At 42.4% G+C, this 9,435-nt stretch overlaps 1 long non-coding RNA gene across 1 annotated transcript; it reads left to right on the top strand.

Moving 5' to 3' along the window:
- Positions 1-4,499: 4,499 nt before the first annotated feature.
- LOC114615798 lies at positions 4,500-8,281 on the top strand. Its single transcript, XR_003710518.1, has 3 exons — positions 4,500-4,558; positions 6,718-6,761; positions 8,240-8,281. It is a non-coding gene; the product is annotated as an uncharacterized LOC114615798 (long non-coding RNA).
- Positions 8,282-9,435: the final 1,154 nt, after the last annotated feature.

Below are 9,435 nucleotides of genomic sequence, written 5' to 3' on the forward strand. Positions count from 1 at the left end.
CCTCCCACCTTCCCTCCCTTCTTTCCTTTTTCCCTTTCTCCCCCCCCCTTCCCTAATCCCTTCTTCAGTTCAATACAGAGTTTGACTCTACAGCCCAGGCTGGCCTCAACTTCGTGGTGAGCTATGCCTCAGCGTCCCAAGTGTTGGGATTATAAGTGTGCTACCATACTTAGGGGTTGGTTTTGCGTTTGTTTGTTTGTTTTGAGCTTTTGGCTCTTAGGGATCCCCCCCCCCGTGGTTTTGGGACAGGACTTTGTTGTTTAGGCCACATGTCTGTCTGTCCTTGTACTTGGTTTGTGACCTAAGCTGGCTTCTATCTTTCAGGAATCTTCCTGCCTCAGCCTCCTCAGCCCACAGACGTGTGCCACCATGCCTGCCTCACTGACTGTACTTCAGATAGACAGAGATAGGTAGCCTATTGAAGGGGGAGAGGCTGTGAGAAGAAAGTACTTGAAGGGAGTAGTGTGTGAAACAATGTTGATGAGCTAGAAATGCCAAGAGCTGGCCACGTCTATTCTTTTGGCAGAACTGACTATGAATAAACAGGTAGTTTATCACCAATACCTGTTTTTACTGGCCATCTGGAAGGGCTGGTGAGGTAGCCATTATGGTTTTTGTCATGTGTAAGGGCTTCTGGGACCTTATTAGAGCAGTATAAGGGTTCATGATTTACCAAAGAATGATGCCCTGGACTCATGGACCCTTACAACAACAAGAAAAGCAGCTGAAGGAAGTTAAGAAGTTGAGTTCTGTGTGACAGGAGTGTGCTGTTGTCAGTGTTGAGTGATTCACAACATGTTAGTGGATACAGCCATTCTGAGGCAGTGGATTAGCTTTTCTAAGTGCAAACTGAACCCTGGCTTAGCCCAGTGGGGTCCTGAAATGTCAGCCTGAAAAATGGGAACCAGCCAATAGCTGAGGAAATCCGTATTTCTCTATCTTTATTGTGTCAGAAACTCCAGAAGAATGAATATACCCAGCAAGGGCAAGGCTGGTGGACATAAGTTCTCTGGGATTTGCAGTTTTGAATATGTCACTTACCAGATGCTATTAAAGAAGTCCAATTACAATAGAACAGGACGGATTTGACAAGGGTACCCAGAAATTCCATATGAACATAATAAAGTTAAAGGCCAGTGAAATGTTGTGCAAACCAGTAGGATGTGTGCTTGGAAGAGTATTTCAGCTACTACAATAGTCAAGCCCATGACCAGTAGGACAAGTTCTAATACTTTCTAGAAAGAGGTAAAGGTATCAGAGACTAGTTATCCAGCTAAAAGCAGAGAAGGCAGATATGTGTTAGGTGTAAGAAGTAAGGAAAGCGCCGGGTGTGCTAGGGCACGTCTAAATCCTAGCACTTGAGAGGAAGAGGAAGTGGGTTTCTGAGTTCTAACCTGGTCTACAAGAGCAAGTTTCAGGACAGTAGCCAGGGCTAACACAGAGAGAGCCTGTCCCAAAAAACCAAACCAAAGCAAAGCAAAACAAAAAGAAATTTGGAAAGGATATCATGTACAATTATTCCTCATTTTAATAATGTTTTCTGTTTTAGAGACATTGAAAACTGATGTGGAAAACTCGGAAATCTAGGACCCCCAAATTAAAAAAAAAAATTAACAAAGAAGGAACTGCAAGTATAGTCAGTGGTAGATTTCTGGCTGAGTTTCTCTAATCCTCTCTTGTGAATGAAAAGAGATTGCTTCCTGTTTCAAAAAGACAATCGCTCAGGGTGTGTTGTGTTATAGAGGCAATTAGTGTTTAGGAGAAAGGGATTCTTACAGGATTAAGATCCTGGCTTCCAGGCTGGCCAGGCCTTTTGAGATGAACTGATTGAAAACCCATCTACTGCCCTGAGCCTGTTGTTTCCCTAAATTTAAAAAAAAAAAAATTAAATTGTATCTATTTGTAAACTTTTTCCTCCCTCACTCCTTCTTCCCTTTCCCTTTCTCTCTTCTCTTCCTTCCTCCCTCCCTTCTCTCTCTCTTTCATTCTTTTTTTTTTCTTTCCTTTTCCTCTTGTTCATAAATAACTTTCCCGGGTTGGGAGATGGCCCTGTTGGTAAAGCCTGCATACAAATGACGGATGTGATTGCAGTCCACAGCACTCTGAGAAAAAGGCACTGTGCTGTGATGCACTGTGATCCCAGTGTGGAGGAGAGGAGACGAGAGGATCCTTGGGGCTTGCTGGCCAGCCAGCCTTGCCTAGTTGGCAAGTCTCAAGTCCCAGGTTCCAGTGAGAAACCCAGTCACAAAGGAGGATGGATGGCTTCATGTGCATGCACACACACATAAACTAAAAATGAAGAACTTCCTCTGACTGTCATAGAACAAAGTGAAAGAGCTTGCAGTGTGTCATATACTCTGCTAAGGGTTTTATGTATCTTTTTTTTTTTTTTTTTTTGATTTTCGAGACAGGGTTTCTCTGTGTAGCCTTGGCTGTCCTGGAACTCACTCTGTAGACCAGGCTGGCCTCGAACTCAGAAATCTGCCTGCCTTTGCCTCCCAAGTGCTGGGATTAAAGGCGTGCGCCACCACCGCCCGGCAGGTTTCATGTATCTTAACTAAGCCTCAGAGCACCAAGGGAGAGGAGACTGGAGATTAAGCTAGGTAATTTGTGTAGCATGTCATAATTAGTATGGGGAAATTAGAGCCTAGACCTTCCCTGTTCCTCAACTGCTACGCAAACATATGCTAACTCTGTGCTTCCTGAATCCTTCCTGTCACCTTCAGTGTTCTTTTGGGAAAGTGAGTGACTAGTACTTGCAGAAATAATGTCAAGAAAATGTGCTGTGTCTGGACAGCATACACTCCTTTAATTCCCACTCACAGGAGGGAGACGTAGAGGCCAGAGCCAGCAGGCGTCTCTGAGAGCTAAAGGCCAGCCTGGGCAGTATAGCAAGAGTCAGGGAAACTATTTTTAAAGATTTATTTATTGTATGTATGTGAGTACTCAGCACACTGTCACTTTCCTTAGACACACCAGAAGAGGGTGTCAGATCCCCTTACGGATGCTTGTGGGCTTCCATGTGGTTGCTGGGAATTGAACTCATGACCTCTGGAAGAGCAGTCAGTGCTCTTAACCGCTGAGCCATCTCTCCAGCCCTGAGTCAGGGAAACTAAGGCTGCATAGTGAGGCCCTGTCTTGAAAAGAAAAGAAGCTTTGCTTTTTCTAATGTTGCTGTCAACATGGTGAGATCTGTAGGTCAGCCAACTGCTGAGTTTTCTTTTCCAAGGATCCACCTGCATTGGCTCTTCACGACAGTCTATAGTGTCATGTAAAACACAATAAACGTTTGAGTTGTTAAGAAAGCAAAACCTTTTTCTGTTCCCAGTTTACATGTGAAAGATGTGTTTTGAAACTTGATTTAATGAGATCTATGTGGGTGGTTAGTTTTTCAGTTTTGGTTTCAGGTTCCTTAATAATGAATTTTCTTGGTAGCTGTAAAAATTGCCAATTTGACCAGGCAGTGGTGGCGCATGCCTTTGATCCCAGCACTTGGGAGGCAGAGGCAGGTGGATTTCTGAGTTCGAGGTTAGCCTGGTCTACAGAGTGAGTTCCAGGACAGCCCGGGCTACAGAGAAACCCTGTCTCAAAAAACCTTAAAAAAAATTGCCAATCTTAACACTTTTATTACTCGCCCTCCTTGTGCTGGAATTGGTGTTTGGTCCTTAAGAGAACTTTCCTCATATCCTGTGGGTGGGGGATGTTTTTAAGGTGAGCAGGTCATTGGCTCTCATCCCACTTTTAAGAAGTAGTCATATCTTTAATGAGTTTGAATATGTGCCCAGCTGAGACTGGATCTGGGAAAACTCAAATCAACCTCCAGTGCTGTAAGTGATGGGACAGTCATTAGACCCCAGTGTCCTGACCAGATTGTTGCCTGGGTAATAACATCCTTTCTTCAGTACCCCCTGCAGTGTAATGTGGGGATCAGAACTCCATAAATGGCCTCTCTGGCTGTTAAGCAGATGCCACTTCCCACCCCTGAGGTGGCTTTGTTTTCCGGGTGGGTGAATCAGTCCTTGCATGTAGTTCTGAAATGGTTAGGGAGCCTTTGGGAGGAGAGTGTAAGTTAGCAGCTTACAAGTACTTGTCTTAAGGGAAAGATGTTATTTTTCCCAGAGGACAGCTATCCCCGAGGACTCAGCAGGACAGAACAGATTGAGTTTTCAGAGTATTCACTTTTCAGAAGCAAGAAAGTAAAAAAAAAATAGGAGAGGTAGATGAACATAAACATGAGCTAATTCAACCCAGAGAGAAATGCAGGTAGACCAGCGCTGACATTTGTGTGTACGTGTTGTCCTTGGACACATGTGTACTTGGCCAATGCCTGGGTGAGATGAAAGATTCTCTGGCAGTGGGGCTGTCAGCAGGCAGGATGTTTTGGGTTTGGCTGATGGGAACATCACCATGGAAAGAGGGCGTGCAGAAGCACTTGTGTTATTAATTAGCCAGCAGTCTGTCTTAACTTGGTCACACTCGCCTTCACTCTTTTCTCGAACAGTCTGTGAATCCATACATTGTGAAGCTGTCTATTGTGGATGACGAGGCTACCCTGAATGTGAGTATCTAGATTCTAGATGTTTTGGTATTGTCTTTTTTTGTTGTTGTTTTTTTTGTTTTTTTGAGACAGGGTTTCTCTGTGTAGCCCTGGCTGTCCTGGAACTCACTCTGTAGACCAGGCTGGCCTCGAACTCAGAAATCCGCCTGCCTCTGCCTCCCAAGTGCTGGGATTAAAGGTGTGCGCCACCACTGCCCGGCTTAGTGTTGTCTTACTTGCATGCAGAAGCCTTATTTCCAATGGAGATTAAGATGAGAGAAGCTGGGTTAGTGATGCTGGTAATGGAAACTGGTAGGAAAAGTGCAGGCTAAGGCATCCTGTGAGATAGTGTGTGACCTATCTCAAATGAAGAGAAAAAGGGTTGGGGACATAACTACCTAGTTTTGGGTTCAATTTCCAGTGCTACACAAACAGATGCAAAATTAATCCCAGAAAGCAAGTGCTTTATTCTGAGTTTGTTTTTGTTTTTTGAGACAGTCCCACTGTGTAGTCCTAGCTGGCCTTAAACTCCTGTTCCTGTTCCTTCAGTTTCAGTGTGGGATTACCAATGTGTGCCACAGACAGCCATGGGTGTTGCCTGGTATCTGAAAAGACCAGAAGAAGGTGCCAGATTCCCAGAACTGGAATTAAAGTTGGTTATAAGCCTCCATGTGGGTGCTGAGAACTAAACCTGGGTCTTTTGTAAGAGCAGCAAGGGCTTTTTATAGTCAAATCATCTCTTCAGCCCTGACATTCCTACAATTTTTAGCCTGACTTTAGGAGTCTGAGACATGAAGGATAATGCATATGTATATGTATACATATATGTATGCATGCTATATGTGTCCTTAAAATTTTGCTTTCTGGATACAGGGAGGAAAAAGTTACCGGATATTTGGTTTTACTTCCTTTTGTTTCTTTTAATTTCCCTTATTTAAAAAGTATGTGGAGCTGGACAGTGGTGGTGCATGCCTTTGATCCCAGCACTTGGGAGGCAGAGGCAGGTGGATTTCTGAGTTCGAGGCCAGCCTGGTCTACAGAGTGAGTTCCAGGACAGCCAGGGGCTACACTGAGAAGCCCTGTCTCGAAAAACAAGCAAACAAACAAACAAAACCCCAAAACAATGTGTATGACTTATCCTTGTGACCTTCATAGATCTTTATGGTATGCTTTTTAGATTCTGAAGAAAATGGGGCCGGTCATTTTAATATTTATTTCATGCTTCTTTCCTTTTACTTCTTGTTTTCTTTATATTTTTAAAATTATGATGGCTGTGGTGCCACACATCTTTAATCCCAGCATTTGAAAGGCAAAGGCAGGCAGATCTCTTTGAGTTCATGGCCAGCCTGGTCTACATAGAGAGTTCTAGGATAGCCAAGGCTAGTTTTATAGTGATACCCTGTCTCAAAAAAATTACTTTTTATTTAGAGTGTGAGGGTTTTTTTTGTGTGTGTGTATATGTATGTATGTGACATATGTCTTATATATTACAAATATATGTCACACACATGACAAGTATATGTGCATATAGACACACGTATGTGTGCACGCGCACACACATACACACATGCACACATGTCAAAGGATAACTTGCAGGAGTCATTTTTCTTCTTTCATTCTATGGATCCTGGGGATTGAACTTAGTCCCTCAGACTTCATAGCAATATCCTTTACCCACTAAACAGTCCCACCAGCTCCCTGTCTTGTTTTCTTATCTCCTGAGAGTGGCTTTCCTATATTCATTGTAATTTGAGACTCATATCACTTTTGTTCTGGCCGTTTGTAGTCTATGGGTTCTTTTTGTTTGAGTCTTCTCACTTATTGCCTTTTCAGAACTGAAAATGATGCCAGTGAAATGTCAGTAACCTACACTGTTTTGTCTCTTGTTACTCAATTTTAAAAGGTTGGTGGGAACATTAAGCAAAATAACTAGATAAACAATCTTTCCAAAGAGGATGCTCCCCAACCCCAGCCCCCCCTTGGATTAGGAGTTTTATTGCTTTGACAAATCAAGCAAACATGATTCTATTAAGAATTTCTGTCCTTCATGTTAGATCTCAGGCAGAACATCTTGGGTACAGAGTGTAGGGCTTTAATGTTTTTCCTGGCTGAGCTATAGCAATGCGACCAACACCTCAAGGCTCATTGCTTATTTCAGAGTGTTGTATTTTTTCTTTCAGGGAATGGGGCTTGTGATCACTCAGGCTTTATCTGAGTACAACAGGTAAGTGCTTTTCCAGAGGGAAGAAGGAGAATTTTCAGTTGAATGGGGTGAGTAGAGAAGAGGTTTGTTAGAATTCTTAGGTAAAAATTCCTAACATGTTCCAAAAGAATAGTTAAAGCTATAGCTGCATGCAGAAGCATTTGTTCTAGTTCAGCTTGATGTATCCACAGGGCCTTTTGCTAACACCAGGGAAAGCACCCATCAAGTTAGTGTCCACCTCTGGTTTAGCAATTAGGCACATTCTTTTTCAGCCTTTGCTATTTTGTTATAGCACATTTCACTAGCTTTATAGATACAAAGCAGGCTTTACCCTTTTACCCAGTGTGTCATATAAATACCATTATTACCTTAAAATTCTGATTGTTTGTTTGGTTTTGGTTTTCTGAGACATGGTTTCTCTCTGTAACCCTGGATATCCTGGAACTCACCTGTAGACCAGGCTGGCCTTGAACCCAGAGATCCTCCTGCCTTTACCTCCTAAGTTCAGGGATTAAAGGCATGTGCCACCACTGCCCAGCTAAAATTATTATTCTTTTAATGATTTATTTATTCATATTTTATGTGCATTGGTACTTCATCTGCATGTATGTTTGTATGATGTTGTCAGATCTGTTGGAGTTTCAGATAGTTGTGAGATGCCATATGGGTGCTGGGCATTGAACTTAGGTCCTCAGGAAGAGCAACCAGTGCTCTTAACTGATGAGTCATCTCTGGCTAAAATTTTTAAGAGAATAAAAAGAGAAGATGCATTGAGTTATGTCTCATTTGATAGATGTGCAAAATTTTCCTTACTCCCTTCTTTCCTCCTCTGGGAGTTGAACCCAGGCCCTTATGTAAGCTAAGAAGTACACTCCTGAACCAAATGTTTCTTTTTCATTAGTGACTCAGCTTCCCAGAATCTGTGTTTAGTCTCAGAGTCTCATAAATTGATCCTTGTTTTTCATCCCATAATAAAGGGAAGGTATCTGAGGTTCCATGAAGGAAACCAGATACACTGAAGTCCCACTAAGGCCAGCAGGATCTTTCTTGCTTCTCCAATATTCCTCACATAGACTTGGGTTTTAAAACTTCAAGTATGTCCGATCTCCTCAGATGTCTTAGCCATTCAACTTTCTTCCTTCTTCAAACACAAACAAGGTTTTCACTGTCATAGCCTGAAAGAATTTTCACTGCCATACTTTTCAAGTAATCATCTGTTTGGGAAATAACTGGATCAGCCATATGCTAGAGAGTTTCACACGTGTGCAGCTTGCTTTCTAAGTCTCTCCCAAAGTAGCCAGGCATTTGGTACACAGTACCTCAAGAGCAGATGGCTTCCTCTCAGCTTGCGGGGGAACTGCCATGGCTAGAGCGTCATCGCGCTTTAGATTTCTAGAGTCAGACATTCTAAGAGTACTCTGCCCTGATTCCCTAGAATGTCAGGGTTGAATATATATGTGATAAAAAAATTTCTCAAGTTTAATTTAGTTTCCTTTTAGGCAGTATAAAGACAAGGAAGAAGAACATCAGAGTGGCTTTTTTTCTGCTTTAACAAATATGGTAAGTCCTGCTTGTATTTTTCCCCCCTGTTGAGAAGTACAGGAAGACTTCAGGGGTGAGCACATCCGAGCTCAGGAGTTCAGGTATCTTTGAGGTAATGGTGTAAGGAGGAGAGAATAGATTAGGTTTTGTTTGGAACTGTATTTTCCTCACTTAAGGTGAGGACCTGAGTTCAATTCCCAGCATTCATATGGCAGCTCACAACCATTTGTAACTCTATCGGTTCTGACAGCATCATGCAAACATATGCAGACAATACACCAATGCATATAAAATATGAATAAATAAATCATTAAAAGAATAATAATTTTAGCTACAGATTGAGAATCTGGCTGGCTTGGAATACATGACGGCCCTTCCCTGACCTTTCAAACGCTGAGATTACAGTTGTGGGCTGCCATACTCTTGCCAAAATCATAGCATTCTTAGTAAGTTCCAAAACCAGGTTAAATAGGGTAGAGGGCAGCTTTGATTTTTCTGAGACTGATTTTTTTTTCCTGATTAATTAGTAAAGAAAAAGTACGACTGGACTTAGTGGCTGCTTAATTCCATCACTGGGAAGACTGAGCAGAAAACTAGGAGTTGGAGAATAGCTTGGGTTCTATGAAGAAATCTGGTTTCAAAAACAAAGGAAAAAGCAGGCATGGTGGTGTAGAGCTTTAATTCCAACATTTGGGAGGCAGAGTTGGGAGAATCTCTATGAGTTCCAGGCTAGCCAGGGCTACATGATGAGACCCTGTTTCAAAACAGTGACTACAAAAATAAACAAAAGGAAGGGAGGAAGAAAGAAGGAAAGAAGTGGTAAACATTAATGTAAGACTTTGGCTGAGGCAAGCAGATCTCTATGAACGCAAGGCCAGCCTGGTGAATACATTGAGCTCTAAGCCAGTCAAAGCTAAGTAGAGATACTTTTTTTCTCAAACAAAAATAAAAAAACAAAAACCAAAGCTCACCACCAATAAAAGAATTGTCTTGCAGCCCGAGCTGCTTGAATTTGATAAGGCTAACCTAAGTCTACGTATTCAAGACCACCTTGAGCGTATGGTGGAGAGTAAGTTGACTCCATTGACGCTGTGGAGCACAGAAAGGAGTGTGTAGATGTGAGTCCTCCCTAGTGCTGAGTGTGTAGATGTGA

Source organism: Grammomys surdaster, unplaced genomic scaffold (genome assembly GCF_004785775.1).
Source record: "Grammomys surdaster isolate TR1022 unplaced genomic scaffold, NIH_TR_1.0 148583, whole genome shotgun sequence".
Classification (NCBI taxonomy): domain Eukaryota; kingdom Metazoa; phylum Chordata; class Mammalia; order Rodentia; family Muridae; genus Grammomys; species Grammomys surdaster.